The 24,668-nt window shown below is 39.9% G+C and overlaps 1 pseudogene; it reads left to right on the forward strand.

The window, feature by feature from the left end:
• Window positions 1–4,828: 4,828 nt before the first annotated feature.
• LOC139786482 (uncharacterized) lies at window positions 4,829–6,454 on the forward strand (annotated as a pseudogene).
• The last annotated feature ends 18,214 nt before the right edge of the window (window positions 6,455–24,668 follow it).

Raw genomic sequence — 24,668 nt, forward strand, 5'->3', positions numbered from 1 at the left:
TAATCTAAACGCAGGTTAGAACTAAACGCAGCTTAACACTAAGGAAAAAGCTACAAACTAGAGGAGATAAATATAGATAAGAACTTAACATGCGAATTCGGATGAAAATAAGTAATTACGAAGAAGACTCTTGAAAGTTGCAAAAGAAGTTGCTGACGTGATATTGCCTGGAAGAGAGTGCCACAAATAGATGGCCGATATCTGAAAGGAATTTCTATACACCTTGGTTCTGAAAGCAGGAATATGAAATGTTTGCGCAGAAGAATTAGCTAGTCGATTAGATCTTCTGAGTGATAGATTAAGTGGGGTAAAAAGTTCACTCAAATACGTTGGCGATCCCATGTAAATTATTCGAAACATCTGACAGCCAAGAAAATACCGTCTTCTGTTCTCCACAGAAAGCCACCCTAGGCGTCGTCTATACTGCGTTATGTGCTCATCCCTCCGCAAATTGTAAATAAATCTGATGCAGCTATTCACGAGTCTCTGCAATTTCAGATTAAGTTCCTTGCTCAAGCTGTGATATATAAGGCAGCAGTAATCCAAGTGAGGTAGTACCAAAGTCGTTACTAGCTTGATTCTAAGTTCCGTGGAAAGAGAGTTCTTGTTGAATTTCAGCTTGTGTAACGAATGGTGAACTCGTTGCGAGACATGCGAGACATGCTTATTCTAGGAAAGATTAGACTGAAGAAAGACTCCGAGGTTCCTCACCTCGTTTACATATGGCAAAGGCGTATCGTTGGCAACAATGGGTGGTAGAAGGTTCAGATCAATATTATTGATATTCGTCCCGCTTTCAAATATTATTACTTTGGATTTAGCAGGGTTCAATTTCAAACCATTTTTCCTTGCATAGTCGAAAATAGAATTCGCATCTTTGGAGATCAAGTTGAGGTTATAGAGAAGGTCAGAAGGAGCACAAGAACGATAGATCTGGACATCATCCGCAAATATCATATGTTCCGAATAAATCAGGACCTTACCAATGTCATTAATATAAAGAGTAAACAAGGGTGGACCAAGTACGGAGCCCTGAGGAACACCACACAACGTGAGTAACCAAGAGGAAAAATTACCTTCACCATCCACCACAGCCTGAGAACGACCAGTAAGGTATGAGAAAAGCCAAATAAAAACGGAGTCAGAAAAACCCAACTCTTTAAGTTTAATCAGAAGTCTAAGATGCGGAACCGTGTCGAACGCTTTGCTGAAATCGAAAAGGATCATGATCGTTATAAATCCAATATCAATCGCTTTCTTGATATCGTCACAAACTCGCAAAAGCGCAGACTGAGTATTATGATACGGACGATACGCAGACTGTTTGGGACTCATGAGATCATATTTGGTTAGGTATTCATTAATCTGCAAAGCAACGATCCGCTCAAGCACCTTAGACAGCTCAGGCAGATTGGCTATCGGTCTCGTGTCTGACGGGGATGAAGGAATGCGAATCTTCGAGAGTGGGCGAATAAGTGCACGCTTCCACTGAGACGGGAAGGAAGAATGTTCTAATGAGCGATTAAAAAGAGCCGTTAAAGACGAAGAGATCACGGGCCAAGCCATACGCAAAATGTAAAGAGGAATACCATCCGAACCAGACGCATAGGAATAGAGTGGACACGCAGACATCAACTCAAAAATCGTACGAGGCGTTATCACAGAAAAAACGAACTCAGGACGCTGAGATGGGCAAGCAACCTGAGCAATAGCAGAAGTAAAGTCATCATACAGACAAGGCGAATGAGCATCAGAAAAAGAGACATAGTATGAATTAAGTTGATTGGGTGTAAAGTAATGTAGAGGAGAAACTAAGGATGACTTTACAAGACCTAAACGTGCAAGCTCTCTCCATAATTTAGCCGAGTCGGTGATATTTTTGAGAGAACTAAGTTGAAACTCGCTTTTGGCACGCTTAATATCAACATTGAGTTGGTTGCGGAAATGTCTGTAGACGGAGTAACCAAGTAAACTATTTGACCGCTTCGCCTGCTTGTAAACATGATTGCGAATACGAATCCTAGCCTTAAGTTCACTTGTGAGCCACCGCGCAGGAGGTTTTTTAATGATAAAAACACGCTCTGGTGCAAACACATCGAGTGTATTAAGTAAAGTTTCGGACAATACTGAACAAAATCTATTAACCTGTGAAGCACATGACTGATCAGTGGCATGAACACAAGCCATCACCTCAGGACTCTCAGTTAAAGACTGAAGATGGACCAGGAACTTATCAGTGTCAATAACTCGATAGCAACGCCTTGAGATAGCCCGCTCCGTTACCAACTTAGTGCCCAGTGAAAGCGACAATTCAATTAAATCATGACCAGCAATAAACGGGCACTCGGACTTAGAAAATCTAAAGACCTTCTCGCAATCGTCCACCGCTAGGACATCGAGCCACGAGTCGGTGGTAGCAGTATGATACGTAGCGTCAGATTGAACAATATTCATAGATAGACTCGACATAAGATCACGCAAGTAAATCGCTTCAAAGCTATTTGCCAGTAGATTACAATTTAGATTGTTACGAGGTTATGGAGTGGCAAAGACAATAACGGGCGTTCGATTTGTTGCTCCACAGACAAAAGAAAAGGTTTATTGCAACGACTATTAATCAATAGTGTGTACAGATGGTTTCTTTAATAACAATAGAGAATACTTGCGGCGAGACGAGCGTGCGTGCTTCTCTCTGTGCTTGCACGTGAAGAGAGTGAGTGATAACCGTGAACCCGGAGACGCTAGCGCACTCACAGTTACCAATCGAATAGCATATCGGTATCATGGTACTTACTAGACTAACTGTCGGTAAGATGCCATAAGGCGTCAGTTTAAACTCAATACTCAATATAGATCGCCACCTATGATAATATTCTTATACAGATGAGAGACACTGGTAAGTGCCTGAGCAAAGTCATGAAAAAGAAAGCCCTTAGGTCTTCTATAAACTGACGCAAATAAGACAGTTTCATCACTTGGCAATCGGATTTCAATAATGAGGTATTCAGGAGCGTTAATGCAAGTAGCAGCAGAGGACGCAACTAGCTTAGCCTTAAGTGAGTGGTGAATGTAACAGGCCACGCCCCCTCCCATACGCCCAACTCGGTCATGGCGAATCAAAAAATAGCCATCTAAGGCCATAAGCTCATCCGAAATACCTTCATGAAGCCACGTTTCAGATATTGAGATAATATGATGCGGATTGGAATCAAAGTGAAGTCTGACCAGCTCAATGTGACCACGAAGAGAGTTAGCGTTAAACTGAGCAACACGAAATTCAGATTCATTTCGTTTTAAGCATTTCTGTGGATAAATCAGGCGTGGTCAGTCAAGCTTCGTAAGATCGGCACTTGACCCAATGTAAATAACGGGCCCACCATCAGAGTGCCTCACACATATCCTTCCATCCTTTACCCAAACATACTTACATGACCGCTCTTTAGCAACACCCTTTGTTTGTTGCAACAATTCGTAACAATCTTTAGAGAGCAATTCATTAACATAGACAATGTTTTTGGAGTCGTTACCGCAAATCTCTCCCTGCCTAAGAACACCCTTGGTACGTTTTTTCGAAATAATTAAATCGCGGACGGCACTAGAGGTTACAGTGATAATAAAAGAGTTCCTAGATGCAACAGCCTTAGGTCGATCACAAGCAGATTCCGGGAGAGGTTTACGAACAGCTTTTACATTAAGAATATGTGGAGAAATATCGGAAGCGCCAAGAGCCGCAAGCAAGTTCTGAGCAACCACAGACGGAGTAACAGAAAGCGTATCAGGTAATCCCGACACAATAAGCTCATTCACATCACAAGTTTGCTGGGGAGACCGAGCAGTTTTTAAGTTTTGCAATTCACTCTTGAGAGCCGCATTCTTTTGTTCTAAGCTGAAAATACGCTGAGTATTACCAGCAACAGTTTTAGATAATCTATTTAGTTGATCAAGTTTACCATTGATTACGTCATTGGTTCTCAGCTGACATTTAATAAAGGCAGAGAGCCTTAAATCTGACTTTTTACTTTCGTCATTTGTTGACTGCTGACTTTCGATGAAAGCAGAGATCCTGGAATCAGACTTTTTCATCTGCTCGATCAGTCCCAGCAAAAGATCATTCGTCGCGGGTTGTAGGCTCGATTGAGTACGGGGGTCAACAGAAGAGGCCATGTTTTCAAAATCGAATGATTGCGCGCTCTTTTCAATTCCCGGTGTGAGAGGAGGTATGTGCAATGACGATAATAGAGATTTGCAGCAAGTATCAGCGTATTTAGTCACCGAATATGACCTGATACAACCAGGATGAAACACCCTTCCGCACTCCCCGCACACAACCGACATGTTCGCAATTAATTTTCTGCACTTAGTGCACGTAGGCTGCATGTGTTATAAGCTGTCACTAACAAAAGTCACTAGGCACACTGATCATGCAGCAAGCATGAAGTACGCAAAGATCCCAACAGATGCCGCAGTTGTGGTTAAATCGGAGTCATACGCGCTTGTCCGTCCAATAGCAGCCACATACAGAGAGAGCAGTGAATGTAGCAACTCATGCACGTGTCCACCAATAGCGATGCGCAGAGAAAAATGGGAAGCAGAAACCAAGAGCATGCGCAGCAGAAATCCTCACCAAAAGACAATCTAGTCAGATAGAGGTTAGAATAGAAGCAATTTTTACCTCGAAATATCCGACATTCAAGTTGCAGGGAAAGAAAGACCTTATATCAATTCTTAACAAGCAACCAAAGACCTGCTCAAACCTGCAACAAATTAGCCCGGAGGCAGCTTACAGCAGCAACAATCTTCACTTTATGCAGGAGCAAGAATACAGTGAACTAGCAATACTCACACAGAGAGAGAGAGAGAGAGAGAGAGAGAGAGAGAGAGAGAGAGAGAGAGAGAGAGGGGGGGGGAAACAGAAGAATGGGCTTTCAACAGGAGCAAAAATGTGCAAAGATCGCCGCAAAAAGAAGGCAAGGAAATTACGAAGAAGACGAAAGAAGCTGGATAGAAGAGATAAAGAATGAGGTACAAGTTGAGATGAGAGAAGGGATAAAGGAGATGAAGGAGATAATGAGAGAACAGGGGAGGGAATTTAGACAAGAGCTGGAAGTTTTAAAAAGACTTATGAAAGAGAGAGAAGAAGAATGGATGAGAGAAAAAGAAGAGATGGAAGAGAGAATAATGGAAATGGAGAAGACGCTATTAAAAATAAAAGAGGGGGGAATAGGAAAAGAAGAGGATGTAAGAGAGAAGGGATTGGAAAGAAAGCTAAAGGAGATAGATAAGAAATTAGAAATGAGAGAGAGAGAAAAAAGAAAAAAAAACATAGTTATAAAAGGAACAAAGGAAAATAGCAACGAAGTAGAAAAAGAGGTTAAAGAAATTCTAAAGGAGATAGGAATAGAGACGGAAGTGAGTTGTAAGAAGGTCATTGAAGATGGCGGAGAGGGAGGTGTAAGAATGACAGTTGACAGTAATAGGTCTGCAGGGACTAGAACAGAAAAGAAGGATTCATGATAGAGAGAAGAAGACTAAGAGAAAGAGGGATAAGAATAGATGATGACCTGACATGGAAGGAGAAGAAGGTGAGATGGAATTTAGAAGACTTGCAAGACAGGAGAGAGGAAAAGGTAAGAGAGTAAGGGTACGATATGGAAAAATTCAAATAGAAAGAAAATGGTGGAAGTGGGGAGAGGATGAAGAGATATTGCGAGACAGCGAAGGGAGAGTGTGGAAGAAGGAGGGGGAAGAATAAGAGAGGCAGAGGATGGAAGCAATCCAGAAGAGGAAGACGAAGGGGACGATGAAGGTAAAAAACAGGATGAAGAAGAGAATGTATGAAGAAAGGACAAAGATGAGGATAAGGGTTATGGAGAGAGAGAGAAAAAGAAAGACAGAAAGGAGGAGGAGATATGGAAGGTGGTTTTCTGGAATGTGGCGGGTATAGCAAACAAGGATGAGGAGTTCTGGGAAGGGATAAAGGAATGGGACGTGGTGATAATGATGGAGACATGGTTGGATGAGAGGGGATGGGAGAAGATGAAAGAGAAGATCCCAAGCAAATACAGATGGAGAGTGCAGATAGCGACCAGGAAGAACAAAAAAGGAAGGGCGAATGGAGGCATGTTATTAGAAATACGGAAAAGAATAGAAGAGGTAAAAGAAGAAATAAGGTTGGAGGAAGAAGAAGGAAAAATCGAATGTAAGATAAGAGTAGGAGAAGAAAGTTGGAGAATAATAGGAATATATGGAGACATGGTTGGATGAGAAGGGATGGGAGAAGATGAAAGAGAAGGTCCCAAGCAAATACAGATGGAGAGTGCAGATAGCGACCAAGAAGAACAAAAAAGGAAGGGCGAGTGAAGGCATGTTATTAGAAATACGGAAAGGAATAGAAGAGGTAAATGAAGAAAGAAGGTTAAAGGAAGAAGAAGGAAAAATCGAATGTAAGATAAGAGTAGGAGAAGAAAGTTGGAGAATAATAGGAATATATGGAGACATGGTTGGATGAGAGGGGATGGGAGAAGATGAAAGAGAAGATCCCAAGCAAATACAGATGGAGAGTGCAGATAGCGACCAGGAAGAACAAAAAAGGAAGGGCGAGTGAAGACATGTTATTAGAAATACGGAAAAGAGTAGAAGAGGTAAAAGAAGAAAAAAGGTTGGAAGAAGAAGAAGAAAAAATCGAATGTAAAATAAGAGTAGGAGAAGAAAGTTGGAGAATAATATATATGTAAATAATGATATAGACAGGAAACTGGAAGGCTTGAAAGATTGGACGGAAGAGGGGGAAAAGGGGGTAAGGATTATAATAGGTGGAGACTTTAATGCTAGAACGGGTGAGGAAGGAGGATGGGAAGAAGAGGAAGAGGGAAGAAAGGAAGGAGGAGGGAGAAGATCAAAGGACAAGAAAATAAATTGGGACGGTAGAAAACTATTGGAGTATATAGAGGAAAGAGGATGGATGATATTGAATGGAGGCGTGAAAGGAGATGAGGAAGGTGTATTTACATACACAGGAGGGAAACGCGAAACAGTTATAGATTACGTTATAGGGGAGGAGAAAGTTAGAGAAAAAGTGGAGAGACTGGAAGTGGGAGAAAGAGTAGACTCAGATCATCATCCATTAATAGTATGGGTGAGAGATAAGCTTAAGAGAAAGCAGAGAAGGAGAGAGGGAGAAAGAGTAAGAAGGAAAGGAACATGTAGCGAGGAGGGAAGAAGGCAATTTAAAAAGAGGTTAGGGACGATAGAAGGAGGAAAATGGGAACTACAAGAAGAAATAGAAGTAGGAATGTCGAGGATAAGAAAAGTAATAGAGGAGAACGAAAATGAGGATGGGAGAATGGCTAACAAGAACAGAAGAGGGTAGTGGGATAAAGAATGCAGGGAGAGAAAAAGAGAAATGAGGAGAGAACTGAGAAAATGGAGGAAAGGTAAAGGAGAGGTGGAAAGGTATAGAGAAGGGAGTACAGAGAAATGTTCGAAAGGAAGAAGAAAGAGGAAAAGGAAAGGATGATAAGAGAGATAGGGGAAGCAAGAACGGAAGGAAAGGTATGGGAGTTGATAGATGGAGTAAGAAAGAGAAGGAAGAGGATAAACGAAGAGATAAAGTTGGAAGAGTGGAAGGAGTACTTCTTGGAATTAATGGGTGGGGTGGAGAATAGGGTGGTGAAGGGAGAAGGGGGAAGGGATAGGCAAGAAGAGGAAGAGATAGATCTAGAGGAGGTAAGAAACGTAATAAAGAAATTGAAAACAGGAAAAGCAATAGGCAATGACGGGATACCGAACGAGGCGTGGAAATTTGGAGAAGAAATGGTAAAATGGATATGGGAAATATATAAACGGGTCTGGAGGGGGGAAGGTTGGCCGGAACAATGAAAGGAAGGGAAAATAATTCCAATAATAAAGAAAGGAGAAGGACAAAAGGTAAAGGATTACAGAGGAATAACAATTATGTCATCGATATACAAGATCTACACAGCGATACTAGCTGAAAGAATAAGGAAGGAGGCAGAAACGAAGAATTTGATTCCCGATAATCAAGCAGGATTTAGAAAAGAAATGGGGACGATGGACCAAATATTCGCATTAAACTACTTAATAAATAGACAACTGGGAAAGGAGAAAGGAAAGATGACAATATTATACATAGATTTGAAAGCGGCGTTTGACTCGGTGGACAAAGAAGTATTAATTAAGGCGATAAGAAAGAGAGGAGTAAGGCAGGGACTAATAGACAGGGTAGAGGAGGTTCTGAGAGAAACAAAGAGTAGGGTGAGAATGGGGAGAGAGAGAGAGTGGAGGAACATTCTGGATGGCGAAGGGTATGAGACAAGGGTGCCCGTTAAGCCCGATACTCTTCAATCTATTAATTGCGGATATGGAAGATTATATGAAGAAGGGTGGATGGGGAGGTGTGAGACTGAGAGGGAAGAAGATATACACATTAATATATGCGGATGATGTAGCGTTGATGGCGGAGGAGGAACAAGACATGAGATCGATGATAAGCAGGCTAGAGGGATACCTGGACAGGAAGGGATTAACATTGAGTATAGAGAAAACAAAAATAATGAGATTCAGAAAGTGTGGAGGAAGGAAGAAAAAGTATGACTGGAGATGGAAACTGAAAAAATTAGAGGAAGTTAAGGAATTTAAATACCTTGGATACACAATGAAGGCAAATGGGGGACAAGAGGCGCACAATAGAGAGAGAAGAAGTAAGACGGCGAGAGTAATGAGGGAAGTTTGGGGGATAGGGAAAAGAATGTGGAAAAAGGATTGGGAAAGAAGGATCTGGTTATACGACACCTTAATATGGACAGTGATGGGATACGGGGCGGAAATATGGGGATGGAAAGAAAGGAAGAAGGTAGAAGATATACTGGAGAGATATCTCAGATGGATATTTGGCTTAAATTGGAGGACACCAGGATATATGGTAAGAGATGAAGTGGAGAGAGAGAAGATGAGAGGCAGAGCAAGTAAGAGAGCATGGAAATTTGAAAGGAAACTAGAAGAAGGCAAAGGAGGGGGAATAGCGAGGAAATGCCTGGAAGAAATGAAAGAAAGATGGAAGAAGGGGAAGATAATAGGAAGATGGGAGCAAGAAAGAAAGAGTTATTTAGAAGGGTTGGGGGTGAGAGTTGAAGAAGTGGAAGAATTGGAAGGTGAAATTTTGGAGAACAGAGAGAAATTGAAACAAAAACAAGAAAGGATAGAAAAGATCATGGGCTCGAGATACAACCGGTGGTATAAGATTATAAGGAAGGACGGGATTCCGGAATACTTAAAAAAGGGCTGGGAGGAATCAAGGTGGAGTAGGATTGCAATATTTAGACTCGGTAATGAAGTTAGAGAGGGACTATACTGGGAGAAAGAAGAGAAAAGAAGGTGTAGGCTATGCGAGAGGGAAGAGGAAACATGGGAACATATATGGAAAGGGTGCATCAGATGGGAGAATTGGGATGGATAGGTATGGCAGGAAGTGGTGGGGAGGTTTCTGGGAGAAAAAGGAGAGGGAGAGGAATGGATGAAAGCGATAGAGACAGGGTGGAGGGAAGGGAAGAGGTAAATGAGAGAACGGTATGAATGAAGAGGAAGGATGGCAAAGGAAACGGAAGTCCAATAGGGGGGGAAACAGGTTAGGTTTAGAGATAAGGTATTAGATATAAGAGCGAATATAAGCGAATATATTATAAGCGAATAAGCGAATATAAGGATAAGGACAGGGCGTGCGAAACGTGAGGGAGAGGGAGAATTGGTTGAGGAGGTTAGAGGAGTTGAGGGGGGAAGAGGGGGATGGAGAGAGGGAGGGAAGGGAGGGAGAGGGAGGGAGAGGGAGGGAGAGTGAGTGAGAGAGAGCATGAGTGAGAAACTAACAATTGTAAACGGAAACAAAAGTCCATAGGCTAGGGAAATTGCGAGCGTGTGTGTGTGTGTGTGTAGATAGGTAGGGTGATTAGTTAGTAAGGATTAGTGGTTAAGGTAGAATAAGGTTAGTTGTAAGAAGTCTGTTTTTGTAAGAGGTTTGGGTACGTTCCTCACAAAAACGCCTTGTAAACCCTGAGAATTTATACAATAAATTCATATATAGTAAAAGAAATTTGGGTAAATTTTATTTTTAATAATTGCTTTTGAATAATTTGTTTTTAGCAGATTATATATATATATATATATATATATATATATATATATGTATATATATAAACCAATAAATGTATAAAGTATGGGTTTTTACGTCTTTAATTATATAAGTAAATTATGTTTTTATCAGCATTAATAAAGTGCAGTGTTTAGTTTTCGAGAAATAAGAAGGTATCGCTTTAGAGGACCTATGTCGGTATTAGCGACTTACCTCTTCACTTTTAATAAAAATATAAAAAATGTGTGGTTGTATATTCGTCGTGAAATAAAATAAATGCGCGCGCGTAGCGCGCGCCTGTAGTGTTCTAGTCATATCTAAAAAAGGCATGTAAAGTCGATACTCGAATCTATCGAAGTTTATTGTTGTCGCTTTTCGGCGATGTTGATTGGTTTTCTCGCTGCGCTTACTTCATTGCAGCTGTTATGGTATATTTTGACAGTTGTGTGTATTAAGGAGTTAATAGTGTAATAGTAATAGCATAATGTTAAAGATAAATAGCGCGCGCGAAGCGCGCGTCTGTGGTGTCTAGTATATTAAATTGAAGAATACGTATCATAACGATTTGCAGCATTTTATCTTGAATATTTTTGAATCGGTTTTTCCTACAGAGTAAAAGATGACCCTGACGATCCTCTTCCTGAGAAACAGAATAATCCTCCGAGAACTTCGGAAGAAAATAACCCTATACTATATCTTCATTACCTTCATCTTCCGCCGAAAATCCATCTACATCCAATCCTGCAGTTGTGTCACAAAATAATGCTCCTCTAAAAAGAAAAGCCAGTAATGAATCGAATTTCGTATCTAAACGTCTACGACAATTAAAATTATTTGGAGCCCGATGTAATGAACTATCAGCTTAAGATAAAAAAGAAATTGATGAAAAATTAGTCAAAATGATAACATCTGATTATCAGCCATTATCCATAGTTGAGAATAAAGGTTTTCGAGAATGTATACAAACAAATTGAATCCTTTGTACACTATACCAAGCAGAAAACATTTATCTGTGAATATGATACCAAATTTATATACACAATCAGTTTCGGAGTTGCAGAAAAAACTGGATTCCGTTGAGAATGTTGCGATCACAACAGACATCTGGACATCTGATAGTGTTGAAGGATATATAACGATGACTAGTCATTTCATTTATGATAATAACCCAGACAGGACAGAATATCCTATGGATGTCCGTTTTATGTCCATTTCTTGTCGGGATGTCCATGGACCTTATAAAGATATCCATAGGATATACATTTGTGGACACTCTAGAAATATCCCAAAATGGACAAGTTTGTATATCCATATGCTATCCTTATTTGTACTCGCTCTCTCTATACCAACGTCATCTGCATGTAATTCCGATCCCGATCTCTTTCTGTTTCCTTCTATGGCCGGGCAGGCCGGGATCTCACGTCGATCACGTCGAAAATTATACGTTATTTATATCAAAGGTAATCCTTCTTTTTTTACATCTAAAAATCGTATTGTGTGCCATTGGCTTTATATCATTATAATGATATATAAGAGTTAGATCCTTTTAACCTATTAAAATTTATATATATGTAGTTTTCACAATGAAGATCGAATAACCTCAATCATGGCATGAAACAATTAATTACTATGTTTACACGTACTTCTGTAGTAACTTACGATAATTTCTCTGCGTGAATGGGGTTTTGTAGTAAACTTATAATTTACTCTCCGGATAAATGAGTAAATTACTACCCCATACAGCACAAAACGTTTTCAAAAAATATTTCTAAATATTTCTATAAAAATATTGCGAGAAACATTTTAAAATGGTTTTAGAAATATTTTAAAATGGTTTAAAAACCTTTTGTGGTAACATTTTTAAGAATATTTTAAGAATCTTTTAAAAATATTTTTAAAAACGTTCTTTTTTATTACCCAAATAAAATTTTCTTAAATATTTGAAATACATTTTTAAAATATTAATTCGAATCTACATATTTATTGTATCATAATCTTGTTTCAAAATATTTAAAAAATATTTTTATTTCTTATTGGTGATATACTTCCCATGTAAATATCCCAGGTAGCACACATGGTCTTATTGACGTCAATTTAAGGTCATATTTCGTCCACGACGTCATATGTCCTTTATATGACGTGTATTTGGCGTTCTATTGTGGATATGAAAGTATGACGTCATGAAAAGGACATGAATTAGACGTCATTTTAAGACCAAATTTGGTACACGACAATTTTATTTTTATTTTTTGAGTTTTTCTTAATTAAAACAGACCCATACAGCATAGAAGCTTGCAAGACATTGCAGGAACGTTACAAGTTGCAATGTAATGTTGTAAAGACAATTGCAACATTTCGTTGAACAACATTGCAGAAATATTATAAGAATAATTGTACTATAAAATATAGTACTATAACTTACTCCGTGAACATATGCACACACATACATAAAGAATAGATTTTTTTTAGATTTATGTTTCTTTAAATTTAATTCCTAATTATTTTTCAACTTTGATTCAATTCATTATGTTCGCGAAATCGCTGATAATTCCCGGCGATGGAAGCGGGATGAGAAGGACGCGCGTGGAGGGTGTTAACGAATTAATCCTTTATTTTTTGTGTAACTCAGACCACAGTCTGAGCCGTCTTTAATACGTCAAAAAGATACAATCTGACCTGAGAATCCGTGAGCGGTGTAGAATTGAGAAGTCTGTGAATGTTTGAAGATGAGCAAGATCAATTATATTAATTGTCTTGGTATGGTGAGTGGCCCGTGAGCCGGTGAGACACGTGGCGGTCGGCACTCGCGCACGTGTGAGCCTGAGTAGTCGTGTTAATGCACCAGAGTTGATGAGCGGTCTCTTCACACGTTAGTAAAGCTTCTCGGCAGCTTCAATCACTGCAATGGGCACTGTAATACAGTTCTACTAGCGAAACGCACAGCGTGGTCGTCGTACGTCTGATCACAGCGCGGACATGTTTTCACACTGGCGCGAGGGAGAAGTTCGCGATGAGCGCGCCCGTGCTTGCGCAAGCTGCCGCGTCGATCCGGCCTCTCGATACCCGATCGATGCTGCCATCTGATGAGATGGCGCAACGTGATAACGTAATCTCGAACACATTAAATAGATTCTTTATTTTGTCAGGTAGCGTCTTTAGGCGTTATCATGCATGTTGTTAACGTTATTATATTAATATTATATTATGTTAAATATACGAATTTCATATTAATAATTATTGTACATTAATTGTAATTGCGTTATTATTTTTAATATTTACCGGTTATTATCATTACACGATTTTTGAAAACTATAAAGATATGTTATATAGGAGTATAAGCAACAAGGAAGCGTCAGAATCAAAGGATCACCACTAGTCCGTTCGATCATCGATGTCAAGCGACGTTAGGTGCGGTACTGACTCGGATGGGTGACCGCGCGGCTGTATGCACACACGACATATATATAATAAATGTATTTTCTTTTTTTTTGTTTTTCTAAAATTCTTAATTCACAAAAGCATAACGGCATATACATACCTTTAAATGACTCATATTTATGTCATTTTTAACGCATTTTTAAAATTATTATAAACATATTTTATTTTTTAAAACAATATTTCTAAAAGATTTTACAAATATTATTGAATATATTTATTTGCAATCTTTTAAAAATATTTTTGAAAATATTTTTCTGACATGATCTAACGGACATAGAAACATTCTAAAAATATTTTTGTAAATTATTTTAAATTATTTTAATCTTCCTAAAAAATATTTTAAAAATATTTAAAAAACATTTTGTGCTGTATGGGACAGAAGTAACGCTATTACATTACCATCTAACCTAACCTAAACGTAGTAAATTTCACAGTTCAGTCAGAAATATTTTGTACCACCACATCTGCGTTGCTCTCTTGCTGAAGAACATCAAATATGTAATTAAAACGCATAAGTAGTCTAAATTTGTCTGAAAATGGATTTATATTTGTAAATTTTTATGTGTATTGTCGGTGCTTTATACAGGGTATCTCTAAAGTCTGACCCAGCGCCCTGGATCTCGGAAACGGCTTTAGATATGGAAAAATGTTTCAGATAAAAGTTGTAGGATATAAAGGGGGGCAGATGATAAAAATATGGACTTGACCTCGAATGACCTTTTCAAGGCCGAGTCAATGTGATAAAAGTTTTTTTAAATGGAACCCCCATTTTTTATTACATACTCTTGTAGCCCTTGTCTCTTTTCAAAACACTATAATGAAGCTCTCTTTTATTAAGGACTTCCTGAGATATTTTAAATTTTGTTATGCTACTTTTAATATAAAATATGAAATATCTCGTAAAATATTCATTTATCGATGACCTCACCTTAATACTTTTTTACATAGAATAATGAAAAGAATCGAATAATAATATTAATTTTTACATTTTGCAATATTGCAAAATTAAATATTTCTACAAAATACAATCAAATAATTTTTTTTACAAAAATCGATTTTTTTATTATTCTGCGTATAAAAATATAAAGTCATCGAAAAGTGAATACTTTACGAGATATTTTATATTTTATATTAAAAATATCATAACAAAATTTAAAATATCTCAGGAAATTCTTAATAAAAGAGAGTTTCATTATAGTGTCTGACACTATAATGTCAGACGTTTTGAAAACGTCTTGACAAGGGCAAGAATATGCAATAAAAAATGGGATATTCTATTTAAGAAAACATGGATCACATTGACCTGGCCTTGAAAAAATTGCTCAAAGTTAATTCCATATTTTTATCATTTGTCCCCCTTAATACCCTACAACTTTTATCTAAAACATTTTTCCATATCTAAAGCTGTTTCTGAGATCCAGGGGGCGGGGTCAGACTTTACAGATACCATATACAATAACTATAACTATAGTTATATTTTAAATATATAATTATGTCTATATTATGTTTTTTTTTATTTAGAAAGTGTTCTACTGTGTAAAGCAGCGGAAAATTGAAAAGAAGTTGAACAAGCCATTAAAACTTGGCTGAGACGTGCAAAAGAAAGGGCAGGGAAAGAAGCAAAATAAAATAAAATATATTCTTCATTGTAAATATTTGCATTTGCACATGCAATTTGTGAATTTATTTCATTTTCGCTCATTTTGAATCATTTTTGTTTTTAAACAATGCAAAAGCGAGAATTTGGAGTAAAATTTCTAGAAAATCTGAGAATTTTTTTACAAAATTTGAGTAAACACCCTTATTGAAATTTCAACATTAGTTTTTATAACTATTATTGTACAAATTGCTGTTTTCTTTAATTAATTTACAATACACGTGTGCAATACGTTTAACGATGTGTGTATGTGTGTGTGGATACATAGGGGAGACCGGGGCGAAGTCGGCCCCGGGGCGGAGTCGTTTTTGCAATTATCTCGAAATCTGTATGTTGTGTGAACTCGCCATTAATATTGTAAGCGCGGCTTATGGTGCCCACGTGACCAACGGAGTTTAGTGAGGTTACGTGCCATGTTGTGATTCTTATCGAAGCAAACGTGTTTTCGCAGATCAAAAGTAAAATTTCTTCCGCGTCGAAAGTTTGTAATATCTTAAGTATTATTGTCTCTCCGAATCTCAAAGTAAGTGATTCTAAAGAGTAATGCATGCTGAACACGAATCCAGTGCAGTTTTTTTATTTTCATTGATTTCTATTATTTTATAAGCAACCAAACCTAAAACTTGTGTTCGGGGCGAAGTCGTTTCCAAGCCAAAACAAAGTCAAGAAAGCTAAATAATATGTGCTGCGTATGCTCGGAGATAATAGAAAACAGAGCTGATGAAAAATAGTGCATTTCGTGCAAGCGTAAGGCACACAACGAGTGCGTGCGCTCGTCAGACTCTGTCTTTACATTTAAAACAACCTTCGTTCGATACGCGGATCTAGCTCGCGGCTGGGCTGGGTTCGAAGGAGGTGCGGAGGAACGGACGCGCGGTGAGGTTCGGCAAAATGAAGTGTATCGTGGTTAGCAATTAACGTGACAGAGTTTATTGTAAAATGGACGGTCGCGATATTTACAGCGGATGGAGTACACAGTGTAACAGTCGCGGTATGCACAACGGCGCGGTAAGCGCAGGACGCAGAGTCGGGGCGCACGCGGTGCGCGCGGAAATGCACGCGGGTGGCGATCGTGACGGGCAATCGGCGTGTGACGGGTGGCGCGAGGCCAGGCGCGGGGCGCACGGGCGCGGATACGGCGGCGAGATCGCTGCAATTCGGTGCGTTCGGTGGCGGGCGTATCCGGTGAGAAGCGCTCGGTGGAGGCAGAGAAGCGCTCTGCTCCCGTTCGGATACTTCGTGCGCGGGGACGCCGGTCGGGTACCGAGAAGCGCTCGGTGAAGATAGAGTACGCCAGAGGCTCTCTACCTCCGTCCTGACTAGCGGGCGCGTGGTGTAGGAGCGCCGGTCGTCTGACGAGAATCACTCGGCGAAGACAGAGAATGCCGGGGGCGCTCTACCTTCGTTCGGACTAGCGGGTGCGCGGTGGAAGGAAGCCGGCCGTCGATCGAGAATCACTCGGCGAAGACAGAGAATGCCGGAGGCGCTCTACCCTCGTTCTGACGTGCGGGCGCGGTGCGGAAGAAAGCTTGTCGTCTTGCGAGAATCGCTCGGCGAAGACAGAGAATGCCGGAGGCGCTCTACCCTCGTTCTGACTTGCTAGAGAGGATGCGGGAATTCAGGATCGGTGCGGTCGGTCGGAGCGTTGATCGGGAAATCGCATTTAGCGTTAAAAACGCTCGTCTTTTATACCCGCGCGGCGGCGTTCCGCAGTGGCGGGGGTAGCGACGGCGATCGCGAGCGCCGGGATGGTGCGGCGGAACGGTCGGAAAATACGGCGTCCCGACGCCGCGATCGCGTTCGGCGGTCTTCGGTCGCGGTCGGCACCGCTCGGCGCGTCGAGACGGTTGCCGCGGCAAGTCCGTTCGCGGGCTTCCTAACGCTACGATGAATGCTTTAAAATACGGTGGGCACACCGTGCCCGTTCCTCGCCCGGCGGATGGTCGGCCGGGCGGTCTCGGCGGGATGTTATGCCGGAACGATGCATATTTGGGGGTGCATCGTTACACATTCTTTAACTGTTAGCGAAAAAGAAAATTGATTTTCTTGAAATTATTTTCCGCTTTCCATTTGTCTACTAAAAAACAATGAATAAAGTGTATTCTATTATTTTTATGATCAAAATTATGTATCTTTATTTAAAATCCAGTCCGAGAATGAAGACACGACTCCGCCCCGGGAATTTTGACTTTTCAATTTTTGCACCTTTGTCGCTTTTACTCTATACCGGTTGAACAAAACGACGTAGACTAAAAATGCCTATATAAATTTTGTTGCCAAGGGTTCACTCTTTACAATAGTAGGGGAGACCGGGGCTATGTGTCCACACCTTACGCTTTTTTCAAGTTTACTAAAAAACTAATAAAGATATTTGGCTAAAATTTTAATGGTATAACATTTCAACCTTGCTATTAAAAAAAAACATAATTAGAATCGTTGATCTTTTAACATTTTAAAGAGGCGAATTTTTTAAGTGGACAAGTCAAGCGTAGACAGATAGCCCCATATGCGGGGCTATCTGTCCACATAATATAAAACACATTATTTATATTAATTTTTATACTTATTTATAATATTATTTATTATTAATATATAATATTGAAAAAACTGCCTAGTCGTTGGAGTCAGAGAAGTAGTAGGCACTTTGTGTAGATTTTTTGACAAGTTTCCTGCGTAGAGCTGTTTGTAGACCGCTCGGTTTGCTTTCGCGTCGTGGGTGTCGAGAGAAGCACAATATTGACTTCTGGAGATAGCGTAAAGTTTATTTTAAAGCTGGTTACAGTTTCGCGCTCGCACCTTTACTTTAGCGCACTCGCTGCGATTCGATGTCGCACTCGCAATATCGCGGAACACTCGCCAAGCACGAGTGTTGCAAAGGGATTTTTATGGCTCACTTAATTATACGAGTGTAGCGTACGGATTTCGCTAGCGCACTGACTCTTCGGGCAGGAGCCGGCAAGGGATCGCGGCCGGAGCTTCGCGTTAGGCCGCGAGGAATTTCGTGACGTGAAGTTCGCTGATTGGCTCCAAATCGTCGAGCGAACAGACTATTGGGCGCGGTACGTGCGATCACGCGATGTACACCTGCGAGCTTGTCGCTCGGGAAAGCACAAAAAAAGGGGTGAAGGTAAATATTCGCGGTTTGGAGCATTTCGAGCGTTCTCGAACGATGCTCGCTTTCTCCTCGAATATTCACTTCGAGAATATTCCGTTCGCAGGTATTCAATTCGCAACAAGCTGACTTTTCTTTATATACGGTGGCATCAAACTGATTTGGAGTCTGTTGCAAAATCAATGTGATGAGTTTCTTTTTTCCACTCAATTCTTTAATCTTTTTTTTATTTGGGACCTTTACTTTATCCTCGGCAGCGTTTGAAATAGAAAATACTCAATAATTTAAGACAAACTCATATATTTAACTTGACGTGTTAAAATAAAAATTTGGTGACGATTCTTGAATCGCAGGATGAAGTAGTTGCTCGTAGGTCACTTTTTTACAGCAGCGAGTGAGAGCCCGAACATTTATTCCAAAGTCTAAAGCTGTTTTTACGAAAAGATTCTCGCTTAATTTTGATTTTTTTAATCGCTCTAAGTATAATTTTATTGGATATGTCTACCTTATCCGTCTTAAGGAAAGTCTTTCTTTTGTAGTTACGCACCATTATCTATTTATAAAAGAACAATTCGTCATTGAAGTGTGAACATAATTGTACCGTCAAAAATAGAACAGATAGCCCCGACCACGTTTTTCAGTTTTTAACATGTTGCCAATTTTAGATAATGCGGAATTAAGATTTGACGCTTCTCACACCTGATAACTATGTATTAATTGATAATATTATGAATTGCTTACTTTAATTTGAGTTAAACTACTGTCGCACAGCAAATTTTTCGACCGTCGAAAAATGTGAATAATTGTTTTCGCTTTTCTTTTAACTTACATAGCGTCTGCGAGAGGCATCGCAAGAAAACAAACAACATTTAAATATCTTACGTAGGGCATTTTTCAGCTACTTGTTACAATGGTAGAGACATCTGTCTCTTAAAACTTGAGATAGCTACTGCTATCTCTACCACACTACTGTGTGGACACATAGCCCCCGTAGACAGATAGCTCCGGTCTCCCCTATACTATATTTCACTAAAATGATTTATTTTGTTATTAAAAATCGGCACCGAAAAAAAGCGGCGACTTCGCCCCGGTCTCCCCTACATATATACATACATATATGTATATATTTTATATAATTTTTAAAATAAAATAAGATTTTAAAATATTTATATATTTCATTGTTTTTACCTTTTTAATGTAAATTACAATTCTGGATGTTTCCTTTTATCATGTCCATAGGACGTCCACGGATAACCTGTGGACATGTTTTAGGGATATAAGCATGTCCACCAATTTCATAAACAGATATACTATGGACGTCCATAAAATGTCCAAAGGACGTTAAACGGATGTCCTATGGACATCTTCAATATCCTTAAAGGACGTCTTATGAATGTCCATCGGATATCCGTGTGCTGTCTGGAAAGATGTGTTCATACGTTGTGGCAACCAAAGAAATTTGTGGATCTTATACCGCATAAAATATTGGAAATGTGTTGACGACCATATGAAATAAATGACAAATTTTCAATAAAGTAACTATTGTATCAGACAATGGAGCAAATATTAAAAAATCAATAAGTGAACATTTGCGAAAACATCACCATCTGTGTGTGGCACATATCCTAAACCTAAGTGTAACTGAAGCCATATCATCCAATTATCTTCTTACATTCTAAAGAAATGTAGAAATCTGGTTGGCCATTTCAAACACAGTACTCTTTCCACAGAAAAATTGACAAATATTCAACTTTAAATGGGATTTCCAGTATTAAAAGTTAAGCAGGATGTAGTTACACCTTGGAACTCTTCTCTTATAATGATGGAAAGGCTTCTGCAAATTAAAGACGCCCTTTCGATGATCATAACCAATCTCCCGAAAGCTCCTGAATTTCTAGATGCTTCTGAATGGATGAAAGACTGTGTCCCAATATTGAAATCTGTCGAAATTTTAACTACGGTTCTTTCGGGTGAGAAATACCCAACCATCTCATTGGTTATACCGTTGATAAAAGGTTTACAACAAACTCTTAATATAAAATCCCAAACTGATTGTAGCGAGATGCTGAAAACGAGTTTATCAGAAATAGTTTTTTTATGTGCATTATATATTTTTTATGAATTTAATAATTGTTTTTTTTTATTGCTTTTATCTATTATGGATAAGGAGAAATTCCCATTGAACTAAAGGAAACATTGTATTTTTTTGAGGGCCGGATAGAAAGTTGAATTTTTGAACCTATTTTTTATTGTTATGAGGGAGAAACTATGATTATTATTGGAGATGGATAAATTAAGGAAAATTTTAACTGTCCATACTCGTGAAATGTTACCAATAACTTCAAGAGCAAGAGCATTTTCATCACTGTACGATATATCGTTTCCGATCGCGCAAACTTTAATGTATCTATCTGATACGTATATTGTAAATACTTTCCATTTGAAAAATTGCAGCATTGACATTTTTGCCTCAGAATTTTTATCTTATTTTTAGCTCAGAAATATGTCATTAAAATTACGGTCGCAAGTTGTGGGGCACCCTGTATATTTTTTGTATAGCTGTAGATTTTACAAGATATATATATTTTAAAGATTCTTTAAGAAGTTGATAGAATTACATATCAGTAAAAGTATGTGATAGAATTAACTCACAATAAAAGCAATAAAAATTAATGTAGAAAAGTGTGTTATTATATCATCATTGTAACATATCATATTTCAATTAATGAATGACATAATTATTACCCCGATAGAAAAAGATTTATAAGATTATATGAAGTCTGGATGAAATTGGAAATGTTGCAATTATGTCTCAATATTTGCAACAATACTAGTAGAGACCTTTGTGCAAATATTGATAAATATTTGCCCAATTTATTTCTAAATAGTATTTCAGCAAGACAGCAGCGTAATCAGGAATCATTTTAGTGGAATATTTGCAAAATTGGAAAGAAATTGCGAAATAATTGCGAGATAGTTGAGAAATATATTTGAGTTTCCTTACGTGTTACTTCTGTATTACGTAGCTATATTCTGTGTTTGCTGAATCGCCAATAGGCATCCTTTCTTATACGTAAAATATGATGAACCGTGGTATATATGTAACTGTTATATATTGGTGTTCATTGGAGTGATTTTGCTTCTAAATGTCGAAATAATTGGACAAAAAAGTAAATACTTACCTTTACACAGCCCCCGCCAATGACCTTGACCTTGACATATGTTGTCAAGGTCATCCTCCTGACGGATGAGGACGCACCGAGTGTGCCGGGGACACAAGCGGTGCCTGTTAGGCGCCAGCCCCCGAGGCGGTGCGTCAACAGATGCCCGACGAGGAGAGGGCAAAGATAGGAGAACAACAGCGGTGGGGGGTGGGGGCGATGCCCTCTGACGGGGAAGTCTTCTCCCCCATCCCTCCCGCTGGCCTGTCACAAAAGGTGATAGGTGTTAGGATGGGGATGTGGTTGTGGAGGGGTACGAGGATCTCTGCATAGCGGGGGCTCCTCCTCTCCCTCTACTTGCGCGATATTGCGTGAGAAAGGTGACGGGGTGCGCTGGGGCCTGCCCTCGGGTTCCCCCGGTCTCTCGGCCCGTAGGTGGGGAATGGTGGGGAAGCGGGCTTCTCCCGTGCCCTGTTCGCCCGCGGGGAGGGGGGGGCTGGGGGCCCGGCGGTCTGGCCCCGGTGCAGGATCCGTCGAGTCGATTCGTCGACACCGCGACGCGGCATGGAGGGGGCTCGGGCGGGCTCCCTATGGGGTCCCCGCCACTGGCGCTCCTCCAGTGTCGTGACGGGGGCGGGAGTGGGACTTGGGGGAATTCGCCCCCCTGAGCCCTGGTCCCGTCTGTCTTCTACGAGAAGGCGCGAGGAGGGGAGGAACCCGCCGCCTAGGCGACGGTTACTCTTCTCCCCACTCGCTCGAGGGGGTGGGTGAGCAGTCGGGGACAGCTGCTTGCCCGCTACGAAAGCAACCCTCGAAGGGGGGGTGACGGGTGGGGATAGTGTTCCCCACCCGTCACGAATTAATTCGAGCCCGGCAGGGCTAGGCGTGGGGGAGGCTCACGAAAGGTATACTTGTGATTCCCGGGGCCTCCCCAAAAAAATAAAAGAAGCGCCGCGAGGGACACTCGAGGGGATTTTTAGTGGGTTAAAGCCCCACATAACCGCCCTCCCCACCCCGGGGGAGGGGGTATCCGTGTGGATTTTCCCCCCGTTATAAAAAAAAGGTCACCCTCTTGAGTAATCTTCAGAAGGTTTTAGCCGTCGCTCGTTTTTTATTAAAAAGTTATTTACAAAAAAAGTTTGGAAAATATAGCAAAGCGGAAGAGAGATTCATGCATATATTTTGCAAGGCAAAACGAGGTCCATCCCACACAATGTAGTTAGTTTAACAGTAGTGAAGCCCCCCGCAGGGGGGCGGAACCTATTGCCTCCACGCATACACTTTCCACGCGTGGAAAGTTGTAAACCCATGTGGCACCTCCTTTCGCGTGTGGAAAGTGTATGCATGGAGGCAGCAGGTTCCGCCCCCCTGCGGGGAGCTCCAGTATTGTTAAACTAGACACATAGTGTGCTTTCAAAGTACATGCATAGACTTTCCACGCGTGGAAAGTTGTAAAACTATGTGGCACCTCGTTTCGCGTGGAAAGTGTATGCGTGGAGGCAGTAGGTCCCGTCCCCCTACGGGGGGCTCCACCACTGTTAAACTAGACACATTAGTGTGGGTTGCACCTCGCTTTGCGTGGAAAGTTGTAACCAAAAGTACAAACAGTTAAATAGGTAGTATGCTCTGCTTTAACGGGGTGGGGGTGCAGGGGGAGGAGCGGAGCCCCTTCCCCGCCCATACGTGTACCATATCTACATACACATATAAGCAAATTACCTCCTTTAGGACTGAAAAACTGGTATATTTTTGAAACTTCTTTTGTTAATAACTTTTTAACAAATTACGAGCGACGGCTAAAACCTGAAGGTCACTCGGGAGGGTGACCTTTATAATCTATGTCAAGGTCAAGGTCATTAGCGGGGGCTGTAAAGGTAAATATTCACCGAAAAATTTAAATCTAAAATTAAATTTCTCAATTTTTGCAAATATTATTCAGAAATTTTATGCCGGTAAGAACGCTGCGTTATGAAGAATCAACTTAGCGCAATAATTGTGAAATTCCTCTCAATTAAATGATGCAATTATTGTACAACATTTGCGCAATTTTCCTATCGAGGTAAATAACATCAGTTATAATTTAGAAATATATTACATTTTACTCATTATTCTTACATAGGTTGTAAGAAAAAATAGTTGTATAATTTTATAGAATTATTATTTTACTAAACTAATTAAAATATGGTTCTTTACTTGTATAATTATATTTTAGTGTAACTAAAATATACCTCTAACAATGATGTCATTGTTATTAATCCTTTTACTGCTTTCTCCAATGTTGTTAGGCTACATCGAATTTCTGTCAGAAGACTGTTATATCTTTCCAGTTCTTGTATTAATACCGTGTTCAATGATTCCATATGTACAATCGGATAATGTTTTAGCGCCTTATTAATGTTGAATAACTCAGGTATTTTTTCATATATGTCCTTCTTCATATTCATTAAAATTTCATCTTGCTTCGAGATGTCACCCATGATTACAGCACCTTGCACAAATGTCATAGAATCGAACAAATTCGCTGCGAGTTCGAGATTGCGAGTTATGCCTGCGTTCACATGGAGACCAAATACCTCCGGTGATGGATTCAAAGGAATTGATTCTATCTGTTTCACATAGTCCTCATAGTTATGTCTGCAATTTAATTATTAACTTATTTATACACAATTATTTGTATAAAGCATAATATTATACTAATAATATCTTCAAAGCTACAGCCTTAATTTCAATGATGCAATCTTGATTTCTGTGACAAAGGGTTTAGAGAGATAAATATGATGCAAGATATAAAATTGCTTCCCGAAGATAACACAAGCTTACAAAATTATTATTAGGAATGTGTGTCAGTCGTCGTCAGCCACCGGGAAGTCACGGAGAGTACGGTTTACGATATGATGCGTTGACAGGTTACACGATACGATACATTCTGTCAAGCCACAGTTACTCCAGCTTGTTTAGCAGGACTCGCGTCTCCTAGCAACCGAATTTAACAAAAAGTCTCCCATAGATGGATGACAAACTCGTATTTAGAATTCAACCACGATGTAAATATAAAGGCGACCGAATTCACAGAAATTTGGTGATCTGGCGAATTGACCTTTCGATAAACATAAAGGATCAAATACGCCTCGAATTTTTGAAACTAAAATTCCTCTT

Source organism: Temnothorax nylanderi, unplaced genomic scaffold (genome assembly GCF_030848795.1).
Source record: "Temnothorax nylanderi isolate EJ_2023f unplaced genomic scaffold, tnyl_v1.0 TNYL_tig1049_pilon, whole genome shotgun sequence".
Taxonomy (NCBI): domain Eukaryota; kingdom Metazoa; phylum Arthropoda; class Insecta; order Hymenoptera; family Formicidae; genus Temnothorax; species Temnothorax nylanderi.